Source organism: Pinus tabuliformis, chromosome 6, assembly GCF_031772625.1.
Source record: "Pinus tabuliformis cultivar Carrire ecotype Pingquan chromosome 6, CPIR1, whole genome shotgun sequence".
NCBI lineage: Eukaryota > Viridiplantae > Streptophyta > Pinopsida > Pinales > Pinaceae > Pinus > Pinus tabuliformis.
Window position 1 is genome coordinate 1,776,737,001 of NC_142292.1, and position 13,810 is coordinate 1,776,750,810.

A 13,810-nucleotide genomic window follows, 5' to 3' on the forward strand; every position below is an offset into this window, starting at 1 on the left:
ATCAATTCGGGGGAGTGGGTTGGTGTTGGAGATTTTTTTGTTGTTGTTATGATTGAATGAAAATAGTAATGCAATGCACTTTTCTATTTTTGAAATGAAATACGCCTAATGCAATTATTTTTTTTGTTTTTGCAAAAAATAAAAAGAAATGAATCAACTAGGGAAGAAAACATTACATACTTTGAAACCTCCTCGACAACGACGCCAAAATGTGATGAACCTCAGTATTGCAACAAGAATGCTGCAACTCCAAAGGCTACCGACTTTAATTATGAACCCGAGGTTCATACAAACTTAAGAGGTGTTGGCACTATATGTGCAGCATACAATGTGTCCTTCCTTTGCTGTCATGATGTAATGGAGTGCATGTATTGAAGTCAAATCCCAAACTAGTCACAGAAAATGAAATGTTCAAAATGGAACCGTAACCTATTGCAAGAAAGAAAGTACAAGGAAAGAGATGGAAATTCAATGCTGAATCACACCATTTCTTAATTAACTGCCAATAAACTATGCTTTGCAATAATGATAAATTATCATGAACCAAATTCTACTATCTAAGAATTGAAGTAAGAAGCATCAAACATCACTAATGTGCAAGTAAAGGGACTGAAATAACTCTGTTTTTGTCTTTTTGTCTTTTCATGCAAAATCAAGTATGCAAACTAATTTCCTTTGGTGATGTGGCAGGTGAATTAAGGATGTTGGAGGTTGGATGGAAGGGTTAGGAGATGGTCAAATGGTATGGAAGACCCTTGGGAGGTTTTTGGTGACTTCCTAGAGGTTTTTTCTCAATTCAGCCTCAAAACAGGCCATTTCAGGAAAACCTGCAAGATGTACTAGAAACCTACAGGATCCCCTAAAAACCTATAGGATACAGTCGAGAGAAAAATGCAAGGTGTTGGAGGTGATGGAAGGCTTAGAGAAGGTGTTATATGGGTGGAATGGAGTGATAAAATTCTTAGGATCACTCAGAACTCAAAACCAAAGTTGGGAGATGGATGGATTTGCTCAAAAAACTTCGAGAAGTTTCCTACAAGATGTATAGATTCACTATAATTCATTGAATACCAAGTAAATCAAATCCAAATTGGATGGGAAAAATTTTGTTATTAACTAGGATGTCTTAGGTCCCCATTCCATGTGGAATCACTCAAAAATACCTCTGTTAACCCATTCTAAAAAAAAATAAAAAACATTACTAGTCGAAAATCTAGAAATTCGAGAACTAGTGAGCTAGTAAATCTAAAAATTGCCCAACCAAATCAAGTGAAAATGCAATGGAGTAATTTTTTTTATGAACAAGAATGTTTTTGTGATATAATTCAAGTGGAATAAATTTGATTGAAGCTCATTAGAATTCTCTAAAAAATAGCATAAATTTACTGTTCTTTGCTAAAAAGGAGGTCCAACAATCTAGATTTGGGAATAAGAAGAATAATCCAAGTAACTCAATGATCATTATGAACTTCCAAATCTTTTTTAAGAAAAAAATAATGCTTGTGATCCTGCAAAAGAACTTACATCAACCATTCAACTCAATCCTACAACAAGAAATCATTAATACAAAATGCAGAAATAGATGGAAATAAAAATTAGAGATGCATGTGAATAAGCAATTAAAAGAAGGAAAGAAAATGATACAAAAGTGCTCTGAGGTTCGTGGGATGTCTAAGCCCAAGGAAAATCATAGATCTATGGAGGAGAACAAGATTTAAAAGCTGAACATGACACCATTCTTCATTATTTTCATCAATAGAATTACATCCCTGCAAGAAAATACAATAGAGTTGCAAAAATACAAGCTCTCTCCACAATAACAATAATGAAAATCTATACCTTGGAGGAAAATTCGACTTGTTACCTATACAAAATGATTATGAATCATTCTCCATGAATGGAGGAAGCTTTCCCCACCAAAATCCCTTAATTAGTGGATCTAGTCCCCAATACTAGGAATTTGCATTAAATGGCAGGGAACACATTCCTAAATTTTCTAAATCATTCCCTAGAGGAAAATTCGACTTGATACTTATAAAAAATGATTAATAATCAATCCCCATAGATGGAGGAAGATTTACCCACCGAAATCCCTTGATTAGTGGATCTGCTCCCTTGCTTGGTGGATCTGCTCCCTTGATTAGTGGAACACATTCCTAGATTTTCTCAATCATTGGAGTTCCACAATTTGTGCCATAATTCCATAATATATTGTTGACTTATTATTTATTATTGATCCTCCAGTAGTAGGGAACAAGTCCATAAATTATCTCCTCCTCCATCTCTTCATAATTTGCCTAATATTCAATTATTCATAAACCTTCCTAATGAATATATTAAAGTTAAAAGTAAATTATCTAATGCAAAAAGAGAGGTCTAATGTGCTGAAGAATGGTCATAGGCCTTAATTGATGTTTTAAATTGGAGGCATGGGCATTAATTAATGTCTAATTTAGAGGCCCGTCAAAATGCACAAATGGAAACAAACTAATCAAATCCACAACTACTTGCAATGAAATAATGTTGAAGACAATTCAACCATTAATTTATGACATCAACTAAGCATACAAATACAATAATAGGAGCCTTTTCTGCTAGGGTTGGGCTCTATCCCAAGAGCTTTGGCCCTCTGATTCAACTCAGTGTTGGATCAAGGAAATGTTCATTCTCATTATCAAATCCGAAAATTACATAACAATGTCTTCCACAAGTCTTGAACTCAAAAATTCCTAGTGTTTTTACATCAAAAATTCGAATCCTAATGAGACTCTAGGGCTTCTTATTTATACAACTAAAGTCTCCAATGACTTCCTTAAATCTAGGGGGATCGGCTCCCAAACTCAAGATGAACTGGCTCTTTAACTGTCATTGGCTCAACTGCCTTTTGATCTTCATGATTTGGCTGCTTGTAACTTCAAGCTAGTGTGATTTGATGGAGGAATATTCGAATGAGTGAGGAGTAAATGAGGAGAATATATCTCCTACAATCTCTCCTCCTTGTCTCATTCAAGTTTCAGCCCTTAATTAGCTAAAATTTCCATGATCTTCTCTAAAAAACCTGCAATCAATGCACATTAGTCCACTAGGCATAATATCTCACTTTTACTCATCTCATTAAGCAAAATATAATCAAAATATGTAAGAAATTATGAGAAGAGTTGATTTGAATAAGATAGGAGGTGTATTAAGGTCCATATAGTTACCCAATGATGAGCCTCATCATAACACTCTACTGAAAGCGTTGCTCATCCTCTGAGCAACTAAATCTATATCCATGTATTTCATTGCTCTAGTGGCCTCCCTGACATCCCATGCTTCTACTGTAGTTTCCTCTTCCTGTGCATAAAATCCCGCCTTCCTCTCTATCTTCTCCCACTACTTTCTTTCTTCCCCTTCCTTACTTCCTTACAACATTCCTAAGAGCAATGGTGGACTGAGTCTCAATCCAATCTAATTGACTTTGAGTCTTTGGAGAGCTTGCTTGTACATGGGTGTTCTATTTATTGCCTCTCTCATTCTCTGAGGAGAATGGTACTCTCTGATTTTCAACTGTAGGGAAAAGTGTTCCATCTCCTTTGGCAAGCTTGCATGTTGTCATCCCCTAACAACCTGAACATGTCCTCAAAGTGTGTGATTGCTTGCTCTTGGGCAATAAGGTACCTAGGTGCAAGTTTAGGGTCATTTTCAATTAGGTTGTGGGTGTTGATGACAACCATTGGATTTGATTGCTTAGCTCTTATCATCAAGGGTTATGTTTCTTCTCTTGCTATTACTTTCTTCATATCTGTAGCCCTTGCCTCCTGATGATTAATTCATGAGGCCAAGGCCATCAATTGCAAGTCCCCTAGTTTGAATTAGGGTCCCACACATTCAGATCTATCAAGGCTAAGTTATGTAGGTAAAACTCAGACATTTTAGCTCTATCCTCCAAGGTGCTTTGATCATAGAGATCAATGAATTGTCTATAGTCTTGGAAGGGCATAGTGCCTCTCTGTGCTAAAGTCTTGATTTGGAACTACAACCATTGTTCCTTAAGATACAATGCATAGGACTTTGTTGGCATCCTGCATTGGATTGCCTCTAAGGATAAATTGGCCATGGATGCCAATTGACTCTCCCTCTCTTGTAGTTTTCCCCTTAGCCATGCATTCTCTACCTTCAACGAAGCTTTCATCATTGCCTCTCTATCACTTACACTGCTTAGTTCTCTGCCCATCTCCTTTACTTTATCCTCCATGTGGCATATATCCTCCACTCCTTTAGATTTGGCAATTTACATCCACCTATTTGTTCTTTCCCTTTCTTTCTCAAGCTCAAAGAATAAGGCAATGGAAAATTTCTATGGAATGACCCTACCCACTTCAATGAACCTATAGTAATAGTCAAGGTTGGGTTGAGGACTAGGTTCCCTCAGTTCTGGATCCTCCTTCTTTGTTTCTTGTTGCATGATCCATTCTTTGTCCAATTTCTGAGTTTCTTGTAGGTTTAACATAGTTTCCTATAGGATGGCCTTTGCTTCCTATAGGTCCTTCTATGTCCCCTGTACGAGACCTTTTCCTTTGGATGAGGCAGATTTGGTGACAACCCTTCTAACATAAGTGATAGGAGACTTGGGGGAGGCTTGTCTTGATGATCATTCTCCTTGATTTCTCACAAGAGGAGCTATCTTTTCCTGTTGTTTTTGTGAGTCTTCAATGACAATAGGAACTTTGGTGGATGTTTGATGTTTTCCTTACCTGATCCTTGTACTTTTTCTTGTCCTAAAGTACAGTGGATTTTTTCTCTGTCTTTTCCATTTTTGCTTGATATTGGTACTTAGGGCAGTGAGGGAAGCTGCCGCCTCTTTCTTAGTGGGTCCTAGAGATCCGCTTGGTGACTCCTCCTCATCTTTGCCTTGCATTGTAGACCTCTGTTCTTCCTTGTCTTTTGTTTCCTCTCTTCCATTTTCCTTCTTGCTCTTGTCTTTCTCCTCTTCTTCTCCCTCTAGTTCCTCACTCTGTTCATCAATTTCTTCCTTTGCATCTACTTTTGTCTCTTCACAACTTTCCATCTGCTTTTCTTCCTCTTCTTCCTCCTCAGTTTCCTCTTCATCGCTCTCTATTTCTTCTTCATCCCCTTCATTGGCAGTGGGGATTTTTTCATATTCAGGGGCTTTTATGTCTTCCTCTATCTGCATGTATCTGAAATTTTTCCATGTGATAGGGAGTCTTAGGTTTTGGAGGGTATCTTTTAGGATAAGTCTAATTAACCAATGATGGGCTAGCTGTTGATGGTTTCTTCCTTGCACCTTAATGCTCACATCTATCACTGATTGAAGAAGAAAGTAGGGTATTCTTAGTCTGTTTTGACGAGGTGTGCCTACTCCAAACCTCAGCTCTTGGAGAAGCCTAAAATGGTATCCATATACCACACTATACCTACCTTCACATGATATATACTTAATGAGTGTGTATCTAATTTCATTACAAGGATATGGTAGGCTTTCTCTTCTGACCCCATTTTTATCTTCCATTGCCTCCTCTCCTTCCAAAAGTAATTTCTTCTTTTCAATTTAGCTATTACCCTTATCCTCCTTTCTCCAAGGTGACCCTAAAGGAAGTGTGGTGATTCTGCCTATGATTTTAGGGGTGAGTTCTACAGAGAGGCCTTTTACCACAATAGTGGCATGGGTCCTAGTTAGTGGTATGAGGGAGAGAGAAAAGTCTCTGTCCACTTCATCATCATATCCCATCATTTTTTCAAAGAAGCCCATCCAATTGTGCCTTGTGAATATCTCTACTACAGGAGGGTGCTGATGAATTCTCACTATGTTGGTGGGTTCCCTCTTGTTAAATCCCCCTGTCATTTTTCTCTGATGGATGTGGAGGGCTGTGTAGGTCTAACTCCAAATTCTAATGGGTGAGAGATTTCAAATGAAAAATATGTATACAATTCCCCTAGACTGCAATCTCTTTAACAAAATAGAAGGCTTCTCTATATTTTTTTACTTGGAAAATGTGGAAAGGTATAACTTCTACCTCTTTTCCACTGCCTGATGAAGCCAACCTTTGGTTTTTCCCTTCTAAAATTCTCTCTACCAATCCTGTAGGTGACTGTTCTGTATCCTGTAGGATCCTATAGGTTCTCCTGCGCTGGAAATACTGCTCACTCTCTTTCCTATAGAATACTTCAGGGGCCGAAAGCAACTTTTCTTTGATGTAGCCTCAAGATTACAAATGCCTCCTATGCATGGGAATCAATGTTTTATTTCCTCATATGGGTGATTTGAGTGAGATGGTGTGCTGGCAACTGAAATACGTGTACCTAGTTTTGGACCATTGGTCCAACTACCACATCATCATTCTCCTCACTCATAATCAACTCCCACTTCAGGCATCCGTAACTTAACCACTTTTGACCTCATCTCTTCCTTCTCCTGATTTGACTGCTTCCACGTGTGTAAACAAACTAACTGTATTCTTCTTGTTGACTGATCGAAGGCGACCGAGTTAACTGGCCACCTTTTTCTTATAAAACTAGCTCTTCCAAAAATCTACATGTTTGATCATATTATGCTAATGAGAGAGTTGAAGCGAGATAACATACCTGTGGTAAGATGCCTCGATGCTTCTTGTTGGAGAGTGAAGTCTTCGCTATGTATTTGCTACATGTGTTTTTCTCTTCTTCCTTTTTTATTGTCCTAGTTTGATGTTTTCTTTGATGTGTAGGTACTGGATGGTGATTCTGATGATCCTGCTGTTGCTGCTAAGCTCTGGAGGAGTTTCTTTGACATTTGGATCTCCGTGCTGAAGCTGACTTTAACTTGTGATTTTTTTTTGTTTTGTGGGATAGGCTACTATAGGGATTGCCTATAGGATGTCAGTAGCTGCCTCTCCCCCAAATTTTTATTCATTCCTTCACTTCTGGAGCATGAAGATGGTTTTCATGGATAGAGAAGGGGTATAGGGATTGGTGAATGAGAGGTATAGCCTTCAGGTGTTGTCCCCTTTGTTCTTGGTCTCTATCCTCTTTTATTTGTTTTTTTTTTTTTTTTTGAAAACTATAATTTCTTGAAACTGAATTTATTGGATGAATGTAGGGGTAATCATGGTGGAGAGAGGCATGGTGATGAGATGGTGAAGTAGACATGTATTTTTTTTTTACATAATCAGGTCATCCCCTTGCTCTAGGGTTACTTCCCTTTACATTTCCAAGCCATTATAATTCCTACAGGATCATCCTATAGGTTTTCAGGGAATCATGTCGGTTTACAGGGAATCTTGTAGAAAACATAGAACCCTTACAAACTGAGCTAGATGAGTCCATAAATGGAGGGGATGACGGGATGATGAAGGATATGGAATGGAGGAATGAAAACATGAACTATATAGGTCATTTTGATCCTCTCTTATTGCTCTAATCCTCCTCCTGCTGGCCTATAAACAACATTTTCAAAGTTTTCTTTCCTCTCTTTTTTCTCCTTTTTTCTTTTTTGTTTTTTTTCTTTCTTTTCTTTAAAACAACTAGTCTTCCTCCAAGAGGTTTTCATCCTAGCTGCTTGCCCTGGGTGCCTCAAAAGAGGTTTCCTACCAGACATGGGGACTTAGGTGCCTCATGGAGGTTTTCAAACCAATAGTAGGACTCAGGTGCCTCATGAAGGTTTTCACTTGAATCTCCTTTTTTTTGTTTTTTTTTGTTTTTTTGTCTTTTTTGTTTTTTTTGTTTTTTGTTTTTTTTTTTTTTTCTTCTTCAGTGACCTAATAGGGTGGAATCTGAGACTTGTTCCACTACCATCACTATCTTGCTAATTCCATCAATTAATTCTTTATTTGACAAGGGCTTCTTGTAGACCTTCAATCTCTGCCCATTGACAAGTAAAGGAATAGCCTCTACATCAATGGTTCTTATATGCACTGAACCATTATCATGACATTTCTTTATGACATAAGGCCCTAACCATCTAGTCCTTAACTTGCCTTTAAAATATTTGTATTTGGAATTATACCAAAAAGCCCTATCACCTTTTTGAATTTTTTCTCCTTTATGTTCATGTCATGCCAGATCTTCCTTTGAACTTGAGTCACCTTTGTGTGCAAGAGGGCCTACATTCTAAACTCATCTAACCCATTCAGCTGGAGCAATCTCTCTTTTTGTGCATTGGTAAGATCTGGATATAGTTGTGATGTCATTCTTAATGTATTGTACTCAAATTCAATGGACAACAGGGCGTTCATCCCATAAACCAACTCATAGGGAGTGAATCAAGCGGTGGTCTTCAAGGTGGTATTGTAGGCCCAAGTAGCCTCAACTAATCTATCTGCCCAATATTTTTTGTTGCTGCTAATCATTTGGGTCAGAATGCCCTCGAGCACTCTGTTGGTCACCTCCACTTGCCCATTAGCTTGTGGGTGATAAGGAGTGGATGTTCTATGATTTATCTTGTGTTGGATTAACAAAATTTCAATCATGTGAGATGTAATTTGGCTGCCTAGATTAGTGACCAATTCTCTAGGGTACCCAAACTTATATAATACATTTTCCCTTAAGAACTCGACCACTTTCTCCTCTGTTGTTGCCTTGATTTCCTTGGTTTCAGCCCACTTGGTCAAATAGCCAAGGCACACAATGATGTACTTCTTTTGCCTTGATGGAGGGTCAATCGGTCCAATGAAATCCATGCCCCACTTTCCAAATGGCTCGAAAGTCACTTGAGGTTGTAGAGGAATTTCATCCCTTGGAATAGGTTTCCCCATCATTTGGCACCGATCAAACTAACTAGTATACCTCCTCACATCCTTGTGAAGAGTGGGCCAATAATAAGCAGCTTGTAACACCTTGAATGTTTTCCTCTTGGCTGCAAAGTGACCTCCACAAGGCCCATCATGATAGGTCAGAAGGATGTGAAAGACTTCCTCCTCCCTAACACATATTCTTAGAATTTGATCTGGACCTATTTTGAAGAGATTGCCCCTAATCCAATTTAATGGTGTACTCTTCCTCACAATATTTCTTTTCTCTTTGGAGGACAAATTCGGTGGAAACTGTGCAGACACCAAGTAGTTTGCTATGTCAGCAAACCATGGAGAGAGAACTGAAATGGAAAATAAGTTTTCATCCAATAACTGATCATCAATCATTCATTCCTCCCCTGTAGGCAAAGTTAATCTAGATAGAAAATACACAACAACATTCTCCTTGCTAGGATTATCAATAATAGTTAGATCAAACTACTGTAATAAAAGTAACCATCTAATAATCCGGGCATTCACATCAGGCTTATTTATCAAGTATTTAATTGCAACATGGTTAGTATGTACAAATGTTTGGTAACCTGTAATGTAATGCCTAAATTTGTTCAATGAATGCACAACAACTAAGAGCTCCTTCTCATTTACTGTATAGTTTAGTTCGACCTCTGACAGATTCTTATTGATGAAGTAAATGGAATAACGTAATTTGTCATCTATTTGGCCTATAGCTGCTCCTATGGATTTGTGAGAGGCATCAACATGTATATGAAAAGGAAGGGCTCAATTTGGGCCTCGAAGAATAGGTGCAGTGGTCAACTTGTCCTTCAGGGTGTCCAGGGCCTCTTGACAACTTTTTGACCATAAAAATTCAGATTCTTTCGCCAATAACCCAAATAAAGGAGAAGCTAATTTTCTAATGTATTTTATGAATCTCTGATAGTATCCAGCTAAACCTAGAAAACTCCTGACATCTCTCTATTTTTGTGGAGGTGGGACCCTTTGGATGATGGTTATCTTATTTGGGTCCACCTGCAGTCCTTTCTGGGATATTGAATGACCTAGAACAGTTCCTGCAATCATCAAGAACTCACATTTTTCGGGACTAAGGGACAGGTTCATTTCAATGCATTTGTTCAACACCTTACCTAAGTTGGACAAAGCCTCTTGGAAATCACACCCATAGGGTGTAAAATCATCCATATAAATTTCTACTACATCATGGACTAGCTCAGCAAGATACTCAAGACTGCTCTCTGGAAAGTGGCAGGGGCATTGCATAGGCCAAAAGGAAGGACCCTATAGGCGAAAGTACCCCAAGGAAAAGTGAAGGTGGTTTTATCCTGGTCTTCCAAGCTGATCTGGATTTGATTGTACCCGTTGAACCCATCTAGGAAAGAGAAAAACTTTTTCCTTGCTAGGCCATCTAGCACTTGGTCAATGAAAGGTAGAGGGAAATGGTCCTTCTTTGTTGCTTTGTTTAACTCTCTATAATCGACACAAATCCTCCACTTCCCATTTTTCTTTGGAACCAACACCAAAGGAGAGACCCACTCACTGTCTGAGATAGGGTAAATGAATCCTGCATCTAGCAGCTTTTGCAGTTCTTCTTTGACTATATCCTTGAGAGTTGGATTCATTCTCCTTTGGGGTTGTCAGAATTGTTTGTGACCTTCTTACACATAAATGTGGTGAGTACACACCGAGGGGTGCACTCCCTTCATTTCCTTGTAACTCCAAGCAAAGGCATCTAGATCTTCGTTTAGCATGTTGCACAACTTTTCTTCTTGTTGTACAAAAAGAGATGGGTTGATTTTAAAAGTTCTCTTAGGGACGAATTCTATGGTTTTGACATGGGTAGGATTTGAATCAGCTAAGCATAGATCAATCTAATGGTTTTTTTGGGTTTCTTTTACTACTTCCTCTAAGGACAAGGTGCTAGGAATTGGACTTTGGAGTATGTGCTCAATCAAATCATCTTTATCCGGTTGTCCTCCTCCTATGGCTATTTCTAAGGTTCAGAGTAGGGTTGAGTAGAATTCATATTCTTCCTCCTCTTCTAGCCATAAAGGTAACTCATGTTCTAGAGATGGCTGAGTAGGAGGGTACAAGACTAATGGCTTGGACATATGCCCATTTTTTATAGTCATATTTCCAGCCCTATAGCTGACGTAGGCATCAGAAGTGGCTAACCAGGGTCTCCCAAGGATGAGAATATAACCAGTAAGCTTAGCCTTAGACTATAGATCTAGGAAGTCTGCAGGGTACTCTGAAGAGTCAATGGAGACCATCACATCCTCCACAATCCCCTCAGGGGTCACTGTGGAACAATCTGCGAGTTGCAATACTATTGTGGTCTTTCTTAATGAACCCTGGAGATTGAGCTTGAGCATGGTATCCTTATTCATTACATTAATTGCAGTCCCAAGATCAATCAAAGTGTGTGGGATAATGATGCAACTGATGTGCACATCTACTACAGGGCTTACAGGGTCCAAACACTTTGGGAAAATTACTTGCCCCAGCATTAAGTCAGACAGTTTTCCAATGACATTAATGATAGGGGTGTCTCGTTTTCGCCTCCCTGGATGTTTGAAGCACTTATCTTTAATCAACTTGTTGTAAATAGGTACATCCTTGATGGCTTGGAGAATTGTAATTTTGACATTGTTTAAGTGGCTACAACCACCCTCCAAAATTTTCTCTTAGCCTATTTTGGAGCCTCCCTACCAACCTTACATGGCACTATGTCTTGCTTCGTCAAGTACTTAAGCTTCAAGTGTTTTCCTCGCACTAAGGCAACCTGCCGATCACAGTTGATCCATTCCCCTCATAGGCTGCTCACCCAGAATTGGTCCAGCTATAGGCTGAGCAACTTCCTCTTGAAAATTGCGCATTTCTGGAGGGCAACCATCCTTCCCTCCAGGAATTGCACAATCCTCTTTGACAGCCTGTAGGGCTCCAGGATTGCGCAATCCTGTCAGCCAACCCTCCCACCACGATTTGCGTAAATTTTCCTATCAGTAGGTTGTTCAGCCCAGGATTTGCGCAAAACCAGGAAAAATTAAGCTACTCTGCCCAGAAATTGTTCAAATCACCTAGGCAACCAGCCCTGCTCCTAGCCAGAAATGTGCATTTTTCTCTAGCAGTCGAGTAGTCTCTTGCATGTGCAGCTAAGTTGACCGATTCCCCTCTGGACTGAGAAAAATAGACTTGCATGCATGGGCTACTTCTCCCAAGGTGGCATGCAAAGGCATTCCTTGTTTCAGGGATCTATGTTTATCAGTTGGAGGTTACATTCAAGGAGAAATTCTGAAACCTCCTACCAAGTGTTGCTTCCCCTAGATTCGTGGCATGTGCATCGCAACCTCGATGTTATCAAAAATCATCAACCGAACACTACAAAAATCATTCCTCACATCAACCTTGCAACTCTGATAGCCCACATCACATTTAGGAGCAGTCGGCATATTCAGCTCAGTGGTTTTAGGGTAAGCCCACTTCCCATGCCTTGTCCTGCATTTCTATCACTTTTTTGTGTCCTTGCTTGTAGGAGTATTGTTTGCTTGATTTATTTGAATACTTGTTGTCATTTACATATATACTAGCTTGACCTAGCTCTATTTCAGTTTTTGTTGTTATCTCACTGTTGTCGCATGCATGAAACTGTTTTGCAAGGATGTTCGCCCAACCGGTGAACTGCCTCACCCACATGCATGTTGATCTGTTTGTTGAATCTTTCATTCATGTTTTGCATGCGCTATTAATCACTTCTACTATCACTTAGTGCCACCATGCATTCACTGACTTACTTGCTTTAAGTTGTCATTCAGCAAGTCGGGCCAACCTTGGCCCAGTCTCTGCTTTCACCAAGGTTGCATTATGTAATTCAGGGAAGGAAGGCTCACCTTCCTCTCTAGATTTTCACATTTTGGCCTGGCATTGGCCTCCTATATTATTTTTCGCATTCCTGGAGGATAGTGGTTGCTTGGCCCAGAAAATTGCGCAAATCTGTCCTTGGGCCAGCAGTCCTTCCCAGCTGGGATTGTACATTACGCAATCCCAACAACCAGCTGCCCAACTGGATTATGTATTTTGCAGATCTAGTAGCCAGTCCAGCCTCCCAGACAATCCAGACTGCATTTTGCATAGTTCTAGCAGCCAACCTCTCAGCCTCCCAGTGAAATTTGCGCAATCTTGGTCATCAGTTTCCTAGGTATGTGATGTGTCCTTCCTCGAATTTCCTTTGTTTTCACTGACATATTTCTTTCCATGCATGCTACTTGTTTCTAGATCTTTTGGCTGATCATCTGTCTCAATGGATTCCAAGAGAAAAGGATCTCAGGACACTAACAGTATGGCAGCTGCAGTGGTAGTTGAGCAGGTGTCCTCTGGTTTGTCAATCTATGAAGATACGATGTTGTATCTAGACAAGGACATCAAACTGAAGTGGCAAGAGCTAAATAAAACAGTCGTAGGTACTTTTGGGGATTACCTTGAAGATGTTCATGTGTACGTGAACATTCATAAGTCCACCTTGTACCAGATTGCATGTAGAGACCCCTCATTCCCATGCACAGACATGATTCACTGGATCGTCTCTCACACTTACCCCGAGACAATGACCTTGAGCAGTGTCAGTGGGAAAAATCTTTCAACCTTCTGGGCACAAGATTACGATGAGATGTATCAGATGATAGAGCCCATGACTGTCATGACTCCCCCGTTCAACTTTCCCAAGAGCAGAAGCCACTCCAGAGACATTCTGAAGTATTGGGTAAAGGAGCCAACGCGTTTCAGGATGACCCCCAATCAGATCTATAAGACGAATATATTGAGGAAGGCATACCAATACTTGGTCATATTCATGTTGACTGAGTGGCCAAGTGAGCACTAAGACCTTCCCCCAGAGTTGGGTGGTTGCGTTGGACCAACTGGCTAGAGAAGGAAGACCATACAACTGGTCTGACATACTGGCTCATCAGCTGAAGGAGCAAGTCACAAAGGCTCGAGAGTCACAAAGGCATGCATGGAGAGATTTATATGTCTGCCTACATTCTAGATGTTGTTTGTGCCTAACATGA